Raw genomic sequence first — 19,573 nt, 5'->3', positions numbered from 1 at the left:
TTTTGTAATCTCTCCCCATTTAAATAATAATTTGCTTTTTAATTTTTCCTACCAAAGTGGATAACCTCGCATTTTCCCACATTAAGCTCCATCTGCCAGATTTTTGCCCACTCACTTAGCCTATCTATATCGCTTTGGAGATTCTTTGCGTACTCCACACAATTTGCTTTCCCACCTATGTTTGTACCATCAGCAAATTTGGCTACATTACACTCAGTCCCTTCATCCAAGTCATTAATATAGATTGTAAATAGTTGAGGCCCCAGCACTGATCCCTGCGGCACCCCACTAGTTACAGTTTGCCAACCTGAAAATGACCCATTTATCCCGACTCTCTGTTTTCTGTTAGTTAGCCAATCCTATATCCATGCTAATATATTACCCCCAACCTTATCTTGTGTAGTAACCTTTTATGTGGCACCTTATCGAATGCCTTCTGGAAATCCAAATACACGACATCTACTGGTTCCCCTTTATCCACCCTGCTCATTGCCTCATCAAAGAACTCCAGCAAATTTGTCAAACATGATTTCCCTTTCACAAAACCATGCTGACATTGCTTGACTATATTATGATTTTCTAAATGTCCTGATATCACTCCCTTAATGATGGACCCCAGCATTTTCCCAATGACAAATGTTAGGCTAACTGGTCGATAGTTGCCTGCTTTCTGTCTCCCTCCTTTCTTAAATAGGGGCATTACATTTGCGTTTTTTCAGTCCGCTGGGACCTCTCCAGAATCCAGGGAATTTTAGTAGATTAGAACCAATGCATCCGCTATCTCTGCAGCCACCTCTTTTAAGACTCTAGGATGCAGGCCATCGGGTCCAGGGGACTTGTCCACCTTTAGTCCCATTAGTTTGCCTAGTACTTCCTCTCTAGTGATAGTGATTGTTTTAAGTTCCCCCCCCCCCCCATACCACCCCAATAGCATCTTGATTATCCATTATTGGGATGCTTTTAGTGTCTTCTACCGTGAAGACTGATACAAAATATTTGTTCAAAGTCTCCGCCATTTCCCTGTTTCCCATTTGTAATTCCCAAGACTCATCCTCTAGGGGTCCAACGTTTACTTTAGCTACTTTCACTAGCTCGGAAGCCTCTTTCATATTAATATTAGGGCTGAGGTGTTAAGTTCATATCTGTTTTAGAAACATAGAAACATAGAAGTTAGGAGCAGGAGTAGGCCATTCGGCCCCTCGAACCTGCTCCGCCATTCAATGAGATCATGGCTGATCATCCAAATTCAGTGCCCTGTCCCTGCTTTCTCCCCATATCCCTTGATCCCTTTAGCCTAACTCCTAACTCCTTCTTGAATACATTTAATGAATTGGCCTCAACTGCCTTCTGTGGTAGAGAATTCCACAGGTTCACCACTCTCTGGGTGAAGAAATTCCTCCTCATCTTTGTCCTAAATGGCTTAAACCTTATTTTTAGACTGTGACCCCTAGTTCTGGACTCCCCTGCCATCGGGAACATCCTTCCTGCATCTAGTCTGTCTAGTCCTGTTAGAATTTTATAAGTTTCAATGAGATCCCCTCTCATTCTTCTAAACTCTATCGAGTACAAGCCCAATCGACCCAATCTTTCCTCATATGTCATTCCTGCCATCCCAGGTATCAGTCTGGTGAATCTTCGCTGCACTCCCTCCATGGCAAGAACATCCTTCCTCAGATACGGTGACCAAAACTGCACACAATACTCAAGGTGTGGTCTCACCAAAGCCCTGTACAACAGCAGCAAGACATCGTTGTTCCTGTACTCGAATCCTCTCGCTACGAAGGCCAACATACCAGTTGTCTTCTTAACCGCCTGCTGCACCTGCACGCTTACCTTCAGCGACTGGTGCACAAGGACACCCAGGTCTCGTTGCACTTCCCCTTCTCCCAATCTATTGCAGTTCAGATAATAATCTGCCTTAATAACAACAGAAAATGCTGGAAAAACTCAGCAAGTCAGGCAACATCCGTGGAGAGAAATTTGAGTTGACGTTTCGGGTTTGACCCTTCTTCAATAATCTGCCTTCCTGTTTTTGCCACCAAAGTGGATAACCTCGCATTTATCCACATTATACTGCATCTGCCATGCATCTGCCCAATCACCCAACATGTCCAAATCATACTGGAGTTTCTCTGCATCCTCCTCACAGCACACACGCCCACCCAGCTTTGTGTCGTCTGCAAACTTGGAGATATTACATCTAGTTCCCTCGTCTAGATCATTAATATATAGATCATTCATAAATATCACTTCTCTTGACATTGGGTCATTCCTCTTCCCACTCCCACTGTTCCACTATTGGCAGCCTCTGTTTGAGCCACTACACCCTGCTGTCTGGAACTGTCTCCCTAGAATGCTGGTACAGCAAGCAATTGGAAGGCAAATGGCATGTTAGCGTTTATTGCAAGGGGTTTGGAGTATGAGAGTAAGGAAGTCTTGCTGCAATTATACAGGGCTTTGGTAAGACCGCACCTGTGTACAGTTTTGATCTCCTTACCGAAGGAAGGATATACTTGTCTCAGAGGGGATGAAACAAAGGTTTACTAGATTAATTCCTGGAATGACAGGGTTGTCCTATGAAGAGAGATTGTGTTGAATGGGCCTATGTTTTCTGGAGTTTAGAAGAATGAGAGGTGATCTCATTGAAAAATATAAAATTCTTAGAGGGCTTTGACAGGGTAGATGCTGAAAAGCTGTTTCCCCTGGCTGGAGAGTCTAGAACTAGGGGTCATAGTCTCAGGATAAGGGATCGGCCATTTAGGACTGAAATTAGGAGAAATTTCTTCACTCAGATGGTTGTGAATCTTTGGAATTCTCTACCCCAGAGGGCTGTCACTGCTCAGTCATTGAGTATATTCAAAACTAAGATCGATTGATTTTTGGGCACTAACAGAATCAAGGGATTTGGGGATAGGGTGGGAAAGTGAAGTTGATGTAGACGATCAGCCATGACCTTATTGAATGATGGAGCAGGCTCGAGAGGCCATATGGTTACTCCTGCTACTATTTCTTATGTACCTTTCCACTGTCCTCCCTATTTGTAGAAATCTCAAAACTCTCCTCTTTGACCATGCTTTCGTGACTCCACGACCTTTTTTGTTTTCCTTTTTTCCCTACTGCTCTACATCCACTAATGTTACTCCTTGTACACGAGGAGTGCTATAGAAATGTCAGTTTATGTGATTTAGACAGATTTATGCATTGGCCAGTGGAATTGGATCACTAGATTTAACTATACGGCCACTTGACTTCTGTACCGCTGCAAACAGCTCCTGAAGAATATCAATTTCTCTCCAGTGCCAAGGACTCTAGAATCACACTCATAAACTAGTATCAATCTTCCTCTCCTTCACAGTTACATATGTGATGTTGCAATTTCTGATTTTTACATCAAGTAACATATAAATATGGATAGAACAGCCTTTGTTTTAGATTCTAAATATTCAAACAATAAGGTCACGAAATTTGGGGGTGTAGCACGGCCGTTAAGGCTGGTTTTGCTGAAAAAATTTGGAGAGGTTGGTAGCACTGCCGTTGCCTGCGCTCGCCTCTCACATGTAAATATGCAGATCGTGACGTCAATCATCGTGCAATGCCTGAATTGATGCACGACTGCAATTTTGGACACACCATTCTGCATACCACCCTCGTCTAACCTCAGACAGAAGAACGTGCGTCTGGCAGTACTACAGAGACGCTGCTCGCACTTCTTAACGGGACACACGCATCTTTCAGGTAAGTTTCGACTTTAGCTTTTGGACTGTATTTTTTTGCATTTTATTTGTGTAGTGGCTTGTTGCATAGAAACATAGGGAAATAGGAGCAGGAGTAGGCCATTCGGCCCTTCGAGGCTGCTCCACCATTCAATATGATCATGGCTGATCCTTTATCTCAATACCATATTCCTGCTCTCCCCATACCCCTTGATGCCTTTTGTGTCTAGAAATCTATCTATCTCCTTCTTAAATATATTCTGTGACTTGGCCTCCACAGCCTTCTGTTGTAGAGAATTCCACAGGTTCACCACCCTCTGAGTGAAGAAATTTCTCCTCATCTCAATCCTAAATATCCTACCCCGTATCCTGAGACTGTGACCCTTCGTTCTAGAACCCCGAGCCAGGGGAAACATTCTCCCTGCATCCAGTCTGTCTAGCCCTGTCAGAATTTTATATGTTTCAATGAGATCCCCGCTCATTCTTCTAAACTCTAGTGAATACAGGCCCAGTCGTCCCAATCTCTCCTCATATGATAGTCCTGCCTTCGCTGCATTCCCTCTATGGCAAGTATATCCTTTCTTAGGTAAGGAGACCAAAACTGTACACAGTACTCCAGGTGTGGTCTCACCAAGGCCCTGTATAACTGTAGTAAGACATACTTGCTCCTGTACTCAAATCCTCTTGCAATGAAGGCCTTGCAGTGAATACATTTTAAAAGTTGTTAAAAGTGTGCAGTGAGTGTTGCTGGACACTTGCAAGGCTTTGGATGTTAAAGGAAGGCCTCTGAGATCATCACTTACTCCCAGTCCTGCGGGCTCAAGTTGGGTTGCAGCATGACATGGAGATGGAGCAGAGGTAGCAAAGGGGACAAGATGCTCGCAGAGGGAAAAGGAGGAGGAAGAGGAGGAAGTAGAAGAGGAAGAAGCAGAAGAGGAGGAAGCAGAAGGAAAGAGGCAACCCAGACAGCCCCTTTCTGATCAGGATATCAGAGATGGAATCATCTGCATGCTGTAGGGGTCGCAAAATCCCCTCAGCCCCCGAAGATCGGGAAATATTAATCCACATCATGGACGAAGACTTGTGTGATTTACATTGTCTCTGGGTTGGACAATGTTTTAAAACATACCCAGAACCACAAAAGGCTGTGTTAAAAAAGCTCGTAAGCTAGGCAGCACTTGGACACTGGAATCAAAGAACTTTGTGAAAATCGCACACTTTAAGATTGTACATTTTATTAAAAGATGTACTCTTGAGTTTTGGACTGTTTAAATTGCCCAGAGCATAAAAATGGCTGAACAGACCTCATGGAAACAGAATTTTAAAAGGCAGCAGAAAAGGACAGACAGGCTGTTAGCATATGAAAAGCTCAGCGCTGCCCTGTAGTAAGTTTGAATGGAGCCCGAGCTGTCAGTCACCCTGTGGTATTGGGTGGGTCTGGTAACCTACAAGCTGCCTGTTTACACTGGGGAGTAGCCCGTTTGAATCAGCCAATCATCGGGCAGCAAGCACACTGGGTTGTTTACACACATCCATTCACTGAAATTGACTCTACTACATGATGTCTCATGCATGAATGGAGGAAGTTAAAAGCCCTTCTCTTGTGTATTCGGACTTTTCAGCGCAAAATTGCGCACGGACCTTTTTGGCGTGAAAACAGCAGGGACTCCCAGGGTATAAAGATTAAGCCCAGGAAGTCCTCTGGGGCTTTTTGTCTCTTTTACTCTTTGGACTGCAGGTGAGCAAGGCTTCTGACCCACTAGCAAGACAATCTAGTGAGAAGTAAAGGGGTGGTAATTTAAGGGAAATGTTGCTAAGATTGTAAGATTAACATTGTAGCCATTTATCCCTCGTTTTTGCCGTCTGCCTTCCCCTGTTAAGCAATTTTTACCGTGATTACTTTGATCGTGTGATGTAGTTTCTTTAGTTTTAATAAAATTTGACTTTCTTGCATCCAGACCATTTGTCCGTTTTTAATATATCATTAATTATAAGTTCCTCCAGTCAGAACTGGAAGGAGGGTTTAGCGATTTGAAACCGCTGATTGGAATTGGTCACAGTGCAGTGGCAAAAGGCTGCCTGACCAGGTAAATTACCATAAACCAGGTAAAGGATGCCCCCCTACAAATTGGCGACCACGGCAGGACTGGAGGCAGCTTTTGATATGATAAGTGGTCTGGATCTGGAAAAAGCATCAGCTCTTGCTTTTCTTGCTTTCAGTCTGTGGGTAGCCCTGCAGAAGTTAGCGGCAGCGTGTAAGCTGACCTATTATAGTATAGGTGGCTGGGTTAAGAAGGGTGAGATGAGGGTGCGGGAGGAGGTTACAGAGGCCAAGAATCGGGAGTCAGAGTTTGAAAAATGACAGGCGGAGGTAGAACGCCTCATAAGAGAGGTGAATGAGGCCAGAGATAGTGGGATGAGGATGTGGGAAGAAAATGCACGCCTCACACTAGAGGTCACGAAATGCCAGGCAGAGATAGAGCGCCTTGTGCAGGAAGTCACAGAGGCTAGGGACAGTGAGATGAGGCTACAGGAGGAAAACGCACACCTCACCCAAGAAGCTAGTGAGGGCAAAAGCCATGCGAGGCACAAGATAGAGTTCCTAAAGTGCCAAATTACAGAAGCAAAGAGTAACGAGATGAGACTGCGGGAAGAGAATGCCCGCCTCACCTCAGAAGTAACAGAGCAGGAGGAAAAGGTTAGGGAGGTAAAGGCAGCTTATAAGCTGGCCTGCGACCAAAGGTTTAGTGGAGCAGATCATACCCCATGTAACAGAAAGATAGAGAGTTTGGGTATGGAGTTACTAAGGACTAAAGGGATGGTGTGTCTCATAAGTCAGAAGCGAAGTCCGTCAGACAGTACCAGCAGCCCAAATCAAACCGCCCCACAGGCAACACCCAGAACAGAGCTGGCTAGGGAATTAGAGATCCCAAGACCGCAGCCCACAGCTCTGAGTTTTGAGGGGCTCTGGCAGCAAGAAGGGGTGGACAATGGGGTGGTAGGAGAACGCCAGTAGGCCTCGCTAGGCAGGCGGGGACCAGGACCAGTGTACCCCCTCCGACAACGGAGGTACGGTCCGCCCGTGAATGATAATGACCATGGGGCTGTTCAGCATACCTATCTGGTACCCTATGATGCCCAACAGCTCAGAGGCCTGGTGAAACATATTCCCCTGCTCTCCGAAAAGGGAGACTCCTCAATGCACTTCCAAGAGATAGAACAGGCAGCCTGTGTTAACGGCTGTGATGACGAAGAGAAAGCCAAAATGTTGCTTTTCTCTGTAGATAGTAAGCTCTATCAGACCCTTTCAGATGAGGCTAAGAGAGGGCAGAAGGGTTTTGAGGACCTAAAGGAGGAAATACTGGAAGCCATGAGTGCGAACGACGGCAGTCCATTCAATCGCATAGGGAAAACACTGCAGAAGGAAGGGGAGACCCCACAGGCATTTGCAGACAGGCTGTGGCCAGTCTACAACAGCGCGTGTACAGGGGGACGAGATAGCGCACACCTGAACCAGCGGCAGCGGACCCAATGGCTTCGTTGCCTGGTGTCCAATTGCCTGCCCCAGATAAAAGCAAAGGCTGATACTTGGTTTGACCGCCGAGACCGCCTAGCAACCGAAGAGACTGTAATCCGGCAGCTCACGATAGCATATAGGAATGGTAGGAATAGTGGGACCCCCCAGCAAAAGGGTAAGGTCCACGAGGTTAAGCCTGGGGCTCAATACAAGAAAGAGTGGTGCCAGGAGGGGAGCCGTCCCTCCCAGAACAAGGTCACTTGTTACAGGTGCGGGGAGGATGGCCACTGGCACAGGGATTGTGAAAAGCCTGGGAGAGACGATAAAGCCAGGACCCCTGCAGCCCCAACTCAGAAGGCAGAGACAGAAACTCCTCCCGATACTGTCGAGTCCGTCATGGAGTCGATAAAATCTTTCCTCAGGGCCAATCAGGAAAAGGTAGCAGCCATCAGTGGTGCTGCAGCCCCCTCGCCCACCTCTGCCTCCCCACAATGACTGGAGCCCGCGCAGCCTGTCCGTCTGTGTAATCTCCAGTGCGATGAATGGAAGAGACCGCTCATACAGATGGAGGTAGAGAAGGTTACAGGGACTTATCTATTGGATACAAGGGCATCATGCACCGTGATCCATATGGATAATCCCACCACCTCACCTCTGTCTAATGGGGTTCCATACATATTATCGGGATTCACCGGTCAGGAGCATGCGGGGGTATACTCCAGACCCCTCTCAGTCCGTCTGGGCATGTTCCAAGCTAAGTGGACGTGCATCCTGACAAAGTGGAATAAGGAGGAAGGAAAGGGGATCCTAGGGGCCCACTTCATGGTGAGCCATGGGATCCTCGTGGATCTCCACAACCATTGCCTTTGGGGGGCTAGCACAGACAGGGAAGAAGGTGTAGTGGTCATCCCGGGCAAGGAGGGTAAGGGGGCCTTGTGTACTGTGAAGCCCAAAGAAGGGTACGACCTCAGGCTCATGGTAAATGGTGTCCCGGAGGCACTGCAGGCAGTCGTGCAGGCAAACCTCACAGCGTTTGTCACCCATAAACACGACTGCGGGAGGATCACAGGGTTTGAGGTTAAAATAGACGGGGACCCCATGGCCCGACAACAGAAGCAGTACAATTTCCCCAAGGAGGCAGAACCCGACATGAAGGCAGCCATCACCTCCTTAGTTAAACAGAGAGTGTTGATTCCCATAGCCACTCATGTTAGTTCTCCACTTTGGCTGGTTAGGAAACCAGACAATTCATGGAGAGCCACGGTGGACTATCGGGTGCTTAACAGCAATATCCCCGCGTGTGCCCCCACAGTAGAAGCAGTGGCTAATCTTATTAGCAGTATTCCAGCATCCGTGAACACATTCACAGTGCTGGACATTTCGAATGGGTTCTGGTCCATCCCTTTAAAACGGGAGGACAGCAGTATACCTGGAACTGTCTGCCACAGGGTTTCCACAACAGCCCCAGCATCTTCCACCAATGCATGAAGGGTAGTTTAAAAGAGTTCAGTCAGCCCACTCAGTTACTGCAGTATGTGGGTGACCTGCTTATTTACCAACTCGGTCGGGGAGCATGGCCCACTACTGGCTGAGCTGCTGGAGCTGCTGCAGAGAAAAGGGTTTAAAGTCAGCCCCAAGAAGGTGCAGATCGGTCAGCAAGAAGTTAAATTCCTGGGTCTGACTGTCCGCACAGGAGAGAGGGCCATAGATGAGGCAAGGAGGGAAGCGGTCCAGGAGTTACCGATGACCAATTCAGTAAGAGGGGTGAGGTCATTCCTGGGATTGACGGGGTACTGCAGGGATTTTATAGAGGACTATGCAGCCACAGCGGCCCCTCTGCTCCGTCTCCTACACAAGGGAGTGGAGTGGTCCTGGGATGAGGGATGCCAGGCGGCATTTGTTAAGTTAAAGGGAGACCTGCAGACCGCACCAGCCCTAGGAGCGATAGATGGGAAAAGGGAGTTTTTCTGGAGGTAACAGCCAGTGGGGATAGCCTGAGTGCTGTGCTGCTCCAAGAGTGGCACGGTAGGCTGAGACCCGTGGTCTATTCCTCCAGAATACTCACCGATGTAGAGAGGAGCTACTCAATATGTGAAAGGCACCTTTTAGCCACATATTGGGCTGTGAAGAAATCCCGGATCTTCGCAGGCACCTCTCCCATCACCCTCCTCACACACCACACACCCACTCAGATGCTTTTGGATGGGAGGATTAAAGATGGGACAGTCAGCAGCATCCGCATTGCACGCTGGACCCTTCTCCTCTCACAGATGGATCTGAAAGTAAAGGGCCTTTGCGAGCCAAAGCTTGCGGCCAATATGGTATACCCTGGAACAGCCCATCGATGTTCCATAGATGGGGTATGGGAAGTGAACATAGGTTTACGGGCCAGGATACATCCTATGGGCCGCGTGATCTATGTAGATGGTTCCAGCATGGTATCCGCTGGGGTACGACTCACGGGTTGTGGGATCTTTGACCCAACGGCAGGTATTGCCTTGGCAATCACGCTCCCTAACACCATGAGTGCCCAGCAGGCTGAACTGTCCGCGGTGATGTACGTGGTTACACACCCCAACATCTTCCCTACCCCGTATACGATTTGCTCTGACAGTATGTTCACTTGCAACTCGTGTACGGAGTACCTGGCCAACTGGTCCCGTCATGGGTATACCTCCGCCGACGGGAAGCCCTTGACAATAAAGCCCCTGCTGGAAAAAATCCTGGCAGCTGTGGGGGAGGAAGGTGCAGTTTTCATCCATAAGGTGAAAGCCCATTCCTCCACAGAACCCCGCAGCCAGGGCAACCAGCAAGCCGATATGCTGGCCAAGGAGGGTGCACGTGCAGGCACTTTCTGGGACCCATATGAGTCCGGGTCAGTGGCAGCGATTACAGGCAAGGATGGGACACAGAGAAAATCAGGAATAGTGTTGGCCCCAGACCTTAAAACGGTCCAGGCACAGGACCCCGTCCTAAAGGCAATAATTAGCGCAGTGATGGAGGGCAAAAGGATAGCGGGACCCAACAGCACAGCCCCTCTCACCGTAAGGGAGGGCATGCTGGTCAAGGCAGAACAGTGGGTAGTACCCCAGCAACACCAGAGGAAGTTCCTTCAGCTGGTGCATGAGGGGCCAGGAGCGGGACACCCCGGGCCTGAGACCACCTGGCAATGGGTGGAACAGGCGGGATGATGGCCAGGACTCCGGGATGATGTCCACGAGTTCTGTGCTAGCTGTCTTGTGTGTGCAGCAAATAATCCCGATCCCCACAAAAGGAAGGTGCCCATGGGACACATTAGGAGGGTGGAGGGACCATGGCAGTCGATCCAGATCGACTATATAGGGCCCTTGCCCACCACCCAGGGAGGCTACAAATATTGCTTCGTCCTGGTGGATGTGTTTTCCAAGTGGGTGGAAGCCTTCCCCTGCAGGACGGCCACAGCAATGGGGACTGCAAAGATCTTGGTGAAGGAGGTGTTCTCGCAATGGGGACTGCCCCAGTTCGTGGAGTCCGACCAGGGAAGCCACTTCACTGGCCAAGTCATGCAGAACACCCTCATGCTGCTCGGTATCAAAGGGAAGTGGCACATAGCCTACAACCCGCGGTCCTCAGGGATTGTGGAGTGTATGAACCGTACCCTTAAAGAAAGATTGAGGAAAGAGGCCGTGGGGTCACCCCAAACATCGGCAGAGACCCTACCTCTGATCCTCATGGGGATCTGGGCCAGCCAGTCCAAGAGTACAGGGCATTCACCACATGAGCTCATGACCGGCAGAGTTATGAGGACCCCCACTCATGTCCTTGCCCCAGTCCTCACTGAAGGGCAACTGCAGGAAATAAACCAGGATAAATTCACCCAAACCCTCCTAGAACACCTCAAATGAATTTATGGGCAGGCAGCAGACAGCCTGGGGAAGCAGCATCGGAACAACCGGCTGCTGCTCGAGCCTAGCAAGAGCCACCAGTGGGAGATAGGAGACCTAGTGATGTTAAGAAACTATGCCCGGGTGGGAAATTTAGAGCCACTCTACATGGGACCCTATAGTATAGTTGATAGGGCCAGCCCCATGGTCTATGCAGTAAAACTACCCCGGTGTACAAAGTGGTTCCATGCCAACCAATGTAAATTGTATAAATCTGACCATACAAGTTCAAGTTCACAGGCTGTAAAGACAGGCGCTGTGGCTTGTTTCAAGGGAAAAGTTGTTCGGCCCACCAATTGGGACACTTCCCCGCCCCAGTGGGACCTAAGTTTTGGCCAAAGTTTAAATTTGAACCAGTTATTTAGTTCAGAAACAGAGAAACCGCAGCCTGAGAGTAGAAATCTGCAGGCTGCTGTGAGTTCATTCACAGAAAATCACTTGGGGGGCTCCAGGGAGGAGCCACCTTTTGAGGAGACTGCCCGCGCATGCATAGTCACTGGTCTGGAGACAGGAATTCCCCAGTCTTTTGAATGGCCTGTTCACGCAGGCGCAGTTCCCCAGCCCATGACCACAGTGGCTCCTCTTCAGTTTCCCTGCGCAGGCGCAGTCGTGCGCCTGAGGGGAGAGGTTTCCCAACACTGGGTTTGCGCAGGCGCAGTCGCCTGTTTGAATACAGAGGTTTCACAGCCTCTGCCGTGGGACTCCAGGGAGGAGGTTCGTGCAGGCGCAGTCACCTGTTTAAAGGGACAAGCTTCCCAGCCCACTTCTAGAGTGGTTCCCCCTATGGTGTGGGACTCTGGGGCGGAAGGGATAGCAATTCCTCATGCAGGGGACATATGGAAGGAGCTGGTACCAGGTTTTGGACCTGGAGAGGAAGATTTTCAGCCACCAGCAGCGGGTGGTGAGGGGATACCTGCCCCCAGTACAGGACTGGGTAGAGAAAAGGAGAAAACCCAGATTACTGGCAGGCTGCCAGGTATATTAAACAGTACAGGCTGTTTGCATCAGGGGGAGAAGGTTCCCAGCCAGCTAGGGCTGTGACCCAGGCTCAGGGTCCGTCAGCCAAAGTTTCCGCTACAGACACATCCCTCAGAAGATCTCAGTGGGTCCGCAAGCCCAAGATAAGATGGTCACCAGAGTACCCGCCACAAAGAGCAATCTCCCGAGCCTGGGAGGAAACAGATCACAGAGGTCCCCAACTAGCAGCCATAAGCTGCCAGGGACTCAAAGCAGGAGGCAGTCCAGCTTCGCTGCAGGCAGCACTAATCTGCGACAGTGACACCAGAGATTAGCCTGGCCATCCGGAGATGGGCGGCATTTGTATTATAGCTTTGTGTTAAGTTACCAATGTTTATAGCTTGCTTTTAAGGTGTTTAAATTTTAAGTTTAGAATGTAACTAGTAGTTTTGAGTTTAAGTTTAAAGTTTAAGTTTATAAGTGTGCCAAATGCTTGTATTTTGGTCCGAGGTCGAGGGAACCAACCATGTCTCCACCTAAGGCAGCAGGTCAGTGAGAGACCTGGCTGCATGCCCTTTTAAGTTCTTTTGCAGGAGAGTGGACAAAGGAGCAGCCCTGTTCGCACAACCCGAGCTGGGCATTGAATGAAGATATGGGGATCGCATCACCGCTGGACAAATCCAGGAGGAGACCCCGCAGCGACCTTCAGGAGAAACCGGACATGGTCCAGAGGAACCTGCCTACTCATCCTACATGGAAGAGATGGCCCCAGCTGGGGCCCCAACCCAGCACTATCCTGACCGAATTTCACTTGCGGGAGACCTCGCTATTGAGGAGTCATGGTGGGGAAGCGCGGGCGCCTTGTCAGATAGGGACGCATTCCCCGGGAGTGGGTGGTGATGGCCCGGGAAAGATTGTAAAGGGGAGGGGGAGACCCAAGAATCACATGGGTGCGTTCAGGGAAGGGAGGAACTCACCCGGGGCCCACGGGCAAAGTTAGAGTGTAAGTGTGGCTGGGAAGGATGAGTGGGTGGCCGGATCTGGGATCCAAGTTTGAGTGTAGGGCCAGTGAGAGCCGCCACACAGGCACCCATCATTTTCTGCAGCCAGTCGAGGGAAGACGGGAGGGGCAGGGACTGGGTGTCGCGATCCCATACTCCCCTGTCTCAGTCTGTGAAACATGAGGGGTACCCCACCTCCACAAAAGGACAAGGGAATGGCTTGGGGCTGGTGGATCAGACTGTTCTGTAAAATCCATTCTGTATGTTTTAAAAGTGTAAGACCATTAAAGGGGGCTGGAAGGAACATTTACTGCCCGGGTGGGAGGAGCAATACCCACTCGAATTTTGCGACCCATCATTGGCACGTGATGGTCGGGGTTTATTTCAGCATTTTGTTTCAAATGTTTAATGAAGATTTTTGTATTTTGTTTTACAGTTCCAAGCGGTGCAGAGGCGTAGGATCCTCTCCGTGCTTGGGATCATTTTGATTACATTGTATAACCAAGATTGCAACATTTTGTAATATGTTATAATGTAACAAGTGGTGCAGGGGTATGAGGCCCCTATTGTAACATTTTGTAATTGATTTTTCTGTAGATGCCTACCGTACCACGGTTTTTCTCAGATTGGAGGGGAATAGACGGGTCCGGGAATCAGTGATAAGTAGCTATAGGTAAATACAGGGGATAATTGTTTGTGGGGGGTCAGAAAATTTTGCTCACTTCTTCAAGAGGATACTACAAGCAAGTTGGAAGTATCCAAGGGAGGAATGTAGGGGTCGCAAAATCCCCTCAGCCCCCGAAGATCGGGAAATATTAATCCACATTGTGGATGAAGACTTGTGTGATTTAAATTGTCTCTGGGTTGGACAATGTTTTAAAACATACCCAGAACCACAAAAGGCTGCGTTAAAAAAGCTTGTAAGCAAGGCAGCACTTGGACACTGGAATCAAAGAACTTTGTGAAAATCGCACACTTTAAGATTGTACGTTTTATTAAAAGATGTACTCTTGAGTTTTGGACTGTTTAAATTGCCCAGAGCATAAAAATGGCTGAACAGACCTCATGGAAACAGAATTTTAAAAGGCAGCAGAAAAGGACAGACAGGCTGTTAGCATATGAAAAGCTCAGCGCTGCCCTGTAGTAAGTTTGAATGGAGCCCGAGCTGTCAGTCACCCTGTGGTATTGGGCGGGTCTGGTAACCTACAAGCTGCTTGTTTACACTGGGGAGTATCCCGTTTGAATCAGCCAATCATCGGACAGCAAGCACACTGGGTTGTTTACACATATCCATTCACTGAAATTGACTCTACTACGTGATGTCTCCATGTATGAATGGAGGAAGTTAAAAGCCCTTCTCTTGTGTATTCGGACTTTTCAGCGCGAAATTGCGCACGGACCTTTTCGGCGCGAAAACAGCAGGGACTCCCAGGGTATAAAGATTAAGCCCAGGAAGTCCTCTGGGGCTTCTTGTCTCTTTTACTCTTTGGACTGCAGGTGAGCAAGGCTTCTGACCCACTAGCAAGACAATCTAGTGAGAAGTAAAGGGGTGGTAATTTAAGGGAAATGTTGCTAAGATTGTAAGATTAACATTGTAGCCATTTATCCCTCATTTTTGCCATCTGCCTTCCCCTGTTAAGCAATTTTTACCGTGATTACTTTGATCGTGTGGTGTAGTTTCTTTAGTTTTAATAACATTTGACTTTCTTGCATCCAGACCATTTGTCCATTTTTATATATCATTAATTATAAGTTCCTCCAGTCAGAACTGGAGGGGGGGATGGTTTAGCGATTCGAAACCACTGAATGGAATTGGTCACAGTGCAGTGGCAAAGGCTGCCTGACCAGGTAAATCACCTTTAAGGGCTAGAGACTGCCTTCAAAACTAACAGCTTTGCTTTTAGGAAAGGCCGTGTCTTTCCAACGACATTACCTTGGGCCTCCTGCTGAGTGCACAGCCTGTAAAAATATTTAATACAACTGGAGAAAAATTAGTTTTTCAGCCTGTCAGCAGCACGATAGTCACTGTGCTGTGTGCTAAAATCATTTAAATTAGTCGGCAGCACCAAATCAACATGCTGACTACGCTTTCTAAAGGGGCGCGAGCAAATCTCACCTTCGGGCCTTATCGAATTTCCCAGCCTCAGCCTTCTGATTCTCACTATCTGTTTGGAAAGGTTAGCGTCAATTTTCCATTAACTTTCCGCACATTTTGCAGTAGGTTCAGGGTGGATGATTGAGGAAAATGAAGTGCGGAAGCCTAGTGCCAATTCCCATGTTAAAAACCATGTTACAATTTCCCTCTGACCAGAATGTGGATGGCCCACAGTGCCTACCAGCTGCATATAGTGACAACACAATTCCCGACATGAATGGAAATGATTGGGTAATTCTCCCATCAATGACGCTTGGAGACCGCACTGCTGTTAGTGACTTGGATTGATTTTATGCACATAATCTGTATGTAACTGTCATCCACTCATTGCATTTTGCTGAAGAAATCACTCTGCTTTTATCGGGAGACATTGCTGCAGTTTTGTGCATGTTTCCTGTATTTCGTAGAGACTCTTTTTAAATACACTCTATAGACTGTTTGCTGTAGTGTGCTGTTTAAACAGACTCTGCTGAGTAATAAGATTCTGTTTGCTATAAAATCTACTGTTTGATGTGAGTCCTGCCAAAAGTTCTGCCCCACCTCCAAATCATTGGCTGACACAGTGTTGTCAATAGATGTGCTGCTGTATTCTCTGGAACAGGCAAGGCTAAGAAGAGATTTAATAGATTTTTTTTTTAATTGCGAACTATTTAGATAGCGTGAACAGGGAAGGGTTAGTGATCAGGACACTTCAATTTAAAATTCTCATGAAGAGAATAAGGAGGAAGGGTAGGAAAAATGTCTTTATCCACAGGGAATGGCTGAGGCATTTTAAGGGAACACTGAAATGGAGGAAGATACAAGGCTACCAGGAGTGAGCAGGGGAGTGGAATTGGGTATGGATTACTCTAGAAATGGAGCGATCAGGGACTGGGATTGGGTATGGATTACTCTAGCAACGGAGAGGCCAGGGATTAGGATTGGGTATGGATTGCTCTACCAGGAGTGAGCAGGGAGTGGGATTGGGTATGGATTGCACTAGAAATGGAGCGATCAGGGACTGGAATTGGGTATGGATTACTCTAGTAATGGAGAGGCCAGGGATTAGGATTGGGTATGGATTGCTCTACCAGGAGTGAGCAGGGAGTGGGACTGGGAATGGATTACTCTACCAGGAGTGAGCAGGGAGTGGGATTGGAAATGGATTACTCTACCAGGAGTGAGCAGGGAGTGGGATTGGGAATGGATTACTCTACCAGGAGTGAGCAGGGAGTGGGATTGGGAATGCATTACTCTACCAGGAAAGAGCAGGGAATGGGATTGGTTAAGGGTTATTTTACCAGGAGAGAGCAGGGAGTGGGATTGGGAATGGATTAGTCTTCCAGGAATGAGCAGGGAGTGGGATAGGGTATGGATTATTTTACCAGGAGAATGCAGAGAATGGGATTGGGAAAGGATTACTCTACCAGGAGTGAGCAGGGAGTGGGATTGGGAATGGATTACTCTACCAGGAGCGAGCAGGGAGTGGGATTGGGAATGGACTACTCTACCAGGAATGAGCAGGGGGTAGGATTGGGTCCGGATTACTCTACCAGTAGCGAGCAGGGGGTGGGATTGGGAATGGATTACTCTACCAGGAATGAGCAGGGGATGGGATTGGGTCTGGATTACTCTACCAGGAGCGAGCAGGGAGTGAAATTGGGAATGCATTACTCTACCAGGAGAGAGCAGGGAATGGGATTGGATAGGAATTATTCTACCAGGAGAGAGCAGGGAGTGGGATTGGATATGGATTACTCTACCAGGAGAGAGCAGGGAGTGGGATTGGGAATGGATTACTCTACCAGGAGTGAGCAGGGAGTGGGATTGGGAATGGATTACTCTACCAGGAGAGAGCAGGGAGTGGGATTGAGTATGTATTATTCTATCAATGGAGTGAGCAGGGAGTGGGATTGTGTATGGATTACTCTAGCAATGGAGTGAGCAGGGAGTGGGATTGAGTATGGATCACTCTAGCAATGGAGCAAGCAGGGAGTGGGATTGAGTATGGATTACTCTAGCAATGGAGCAAGCAGGGAGTGGGATTGAGTATGGATTACTCTAGCAATGGAGCAAGCAGGGAGTGGGATTGAGTATGGATTACTCTAGCAATGGAGCAAGCAGGGAGTGGGATCGAGTATGGATTACTCTACCAGGAGTGATCAGGGAGTGGGATTGGGAATGGATTACTCTACCAGGAGAGAGCAGGGAGTGGGATTGGGAATGGATTACTCTTCCAGGAGTGAGCAGGGAGTGGGATTGTGTATGGATTACTCTAGCAATGGAGTGAGCAGGGAGTGGGATCGAGTATGGCTTACTCTACCAGAAGTGATCAGGGCGTGGGATTGGTTATGGCTTACTCTAGCAATGGAGCGAGCAGGGAGTGGGATTGAGTATGGATTACTCTACCAGGAGAGAGCAGGGAATGGGATTGAGTATGGATTACTCTACCAGGAGAGAGCAGGGAGTGGGATTGAGAATGGATTACTCTAGCAATGGATCTGAGGCAACTGACTAACACTATCTACATGAGCCTTGTGGGACTGAGTTTGCACTTTATTCTCTTTGGTTATCGGCCGTTTCCCACTTTCATTAAATGTCATCTGCCATTGTTCAGCTCACTCACATATTTTGTTTAGCTCGTTCTGTAGTTTCTGGGCTGCCTCCTCATTTCATTGTCTCTCCTAGTTTGATATCTGCAAATTTTGCATATTTGCATTGAGTTTCAGAATTGAAGTTATTTCCTACATTACAACAATGACGTTTTGAATCATAAACTTTTAATTCGCTTTACTTCAAATTCATTCTGGAAGTATTTTAAAGTTGTGATATCATAAATCTGCCTCTTATTAAATTGCAGAAAATATAAACTAATATCAAATGCATATGCAAAATAAATGAATGTCAAATGATTTTGCTACTCTTACTTTTATTTGTTTTGTGGAGATACAATGGCATTTCTGTTGCTCTCATTTTTATATTACTGGCGAGCTTGTAGGTATCAGTTGTAGCTCGATAGATGACTTGCCTATTTCAGGTGGGCACCCTGGACGACTGCAGACGCAATAATCAATGCAGCATGCAGCGCAATTCCATATTGAGCGCATGCACACAAAATGGACAATTCAGCGCCCATTTCTTACCCACAAAATGGTTGCTGAACTATCAAATTTCTAGGCTAATGTATTTTATCTCATGCTCGCCCACTCCCATTCCCACAGAATAAACAATAAGATGGTAGCTATTAGGTAAAGACTATAATAGTTTTAGCGACCCGGACCGATAAATTGGTCCTGGTCACACTTGCTTTTTGTGTGAAAAGTTAGCTTTGAGGGACTCATTTCTGAGGGCAATCTCATGTGCCCAATCTTCCCCGGAAGCGTGCCGGCTACCAAATTGGAAGCTGGCAACGTCCAAGGGTCCAAGTCACCCGCTTGAAACAGGTGTTAGGCCCCGTGAACTTGCTGATCAGTGTCCTAACGACTGTATTAGGACCCAGCTCCCAAACTCAGCATAAAGTAGGCGGACCATGTGCTGCACGTGCTCCGCTTAGCTGTTCTGGGTCTACGGCTGCCTAAGCTGCGATCCTTGAAGGAACCGCTGGTGGCTGCAGAAAAAAAGATAAGTTAACTTTTTTTGAACTTATGTTGATGTGGAGCCAGAAGGAGCAGGAGTGCTCCTTCTGGCTCCAGAACAATACTACGAGTCGGTGCCAGCCCAGGCTGTTCTCCACCCCCGCCCCCCACCTCCCCACCCGCCCCACTCCCACGAATCTGGTTCACCTCTCCTCCTCTCAGGATCTACCAGTGGGCCGTCTTGGTATTGGAACCGGCTGATTTTCCTGAGACTGCAACTAGCCAGTTGCATTGAGACGCCCGATTGATACTTGCAACTCGGCGGTTTTATGCAGATGAGGCCTGAGGCACAATTTCTGTTGCACGTCAGGCTGACGACTTCCACCACGCATTCCTCTGCGACCCCCAATCCAATTTCTCAATTTTGCAGCCTCGGGGTGGTATCGCACAGATAAATAACACGCAGTTAAAAACCTTTTTGGATTGGATCAGGCCACTGAAAAAAGGTTTATGTAGCTGAATGAATGGAATTGTGTTTCTTTTGTGTCAGATTTCCATGTGAAGTTTTCATGGTCTTATGTTTCCTAAACAGAGAAACAGTGTCTGTGAAACACAATGCCTCTCTCTATGATCTGATGCAATTAATATACGCAGCCCATGCAACTATAGCTATAAAGGTTAACAGGTCAAAGATCTGATGATTTATGTTTTTATTATTAGTTATATAACAACTGCAGCTAGTTCTTCCTATTT

This window comes from Somniosus microcephalus, chromosome 1 (assembly GCF_052327205.1).
Source record: "Somniosus microcephalus isolate GS21.2 chromosome 1, FLI_Smic_1.0, whole genome shotgun sequence".
In the NCBI taxonomy this organism is placed as follows: Eukaryota; Metazoa; Chordata; class Chondrichthyes; order Squaliformes; family Somniosidae; genus Somniosus; species Somniosus microcephalus.
Note: the sequence above shows the minus strand (reverse complement) of the source record.